Below are 1,047 nucleotides of genomic sequence, written 5' to 3' on the forward strand. Positions count from 1 at the left end.
GGCCATCTGCACGTCATAATCACCGGCCACCCGGGAGGCCCGTGACACAAACGGGCTAATTTCATGTCTAATGATCTTTAATCAGAACCGAGCGTGGCTGGGAGAGGCCGCCAGGAGGTGAATCTGGTGCCATCAAGTCCCACCCGTGCAGGAGGGCCACCCTCCCCCGCCCTGATGGGCAGCAGGGCCAGCACCTGGGAGAGGCCAGTGTCCGAGTCACCTCCCCCGTGCTCCTCAGCCCTGCGGTCCCTCGGTCTCCGGGAGCCTGTCTCTGTGTGATCTGAAAGTGGGGGTGATGACCCAGTGTACCCCAAGGGTGTGGCTGTAACACAGCAAGCACAGCGCCAGCACTTGCTCTGACCCGGGCCTGGCTGGGCCCCGGTGCTGTGTGACCTCAGGGCTGCACTGCTCCCTCTCTGAGCTCAGGCTCCTCTGCTCCCGGGAGGGGCTTGGCCTTGGTGACTGCCCAGGTGCTGGTCTGAGGCCACGGTTGGAGGGAAGAGTCGTGAGGTGTTTCCCACTGGTCTGGGGGTGCAGGGGACGGGCTGGACCCGCGGGCACAGTGCAGGCGCCTGGGACCACAGCCTCTGATGCATGGAGGACCGGGCCACCCGATGGCTGCAGTCTGAGGCGTCTGCTCTCCTAGCGCTTGGCACATGGGTCCTCCCAACGGCCCTGGGACCCGGCCATGCACATGAAGACACCAGGGCAGAGAGGATTCGAACCCGGCTCAACCCCGCTTCCCGAACATCTCCCCCTCGCCTCCCCCCACACCCTCCCGCCCACCCACCAGCTCCAGGAGCTGGGGCCCAGGCTCCGACCCTGAGCGCGTAATGAAAGCTGACGTTACATCAAACACAATAAGGAGTTTCGGTTGATGAAGATCATTCCTGAACACAAACCCATTAAACCGAGGGGAAGAATATCAATTCAACACACTTGCCGGCGAGAAGAAAATGTGATTTGTTATCTAAAGGGCGTCGTACACACGGCTCTGCGCTCCTTCCCTCGGAGTGAACACAGGCCGCGGGTGGGAGGACGTCGGGT

The 1,047-nt window shown here is 62.4% G+C and overlaps 1 protein-coding gene across 1 annotated transcript in view; it reads right to left on the reverse strand.

Annotated features, from left to right (window-relative positions):
* LOC102773659 overlaps positions 1–1,047 on the reverse strand; it is a 58,444-nt gene that overhangs the window by 4,805 nt on the left and 52,592 nt on the right. The window lies entirely within an intron of this gene.

This window comes from Myotis davidii, unplaced genomic scaffold (genome assembly GCF_000327345.1).
Source record: "Myotis davidii unplaced genomic scaffold, ASM32734v1 scaffold663, whole genome shotgun sequence".
Classification (NCBI taxonomy): Eukaryota; Metazoa; Chordata; class Mammalia; order Chiroptera; family Vespertilionidae; genus Myotis; species Myotis davidii.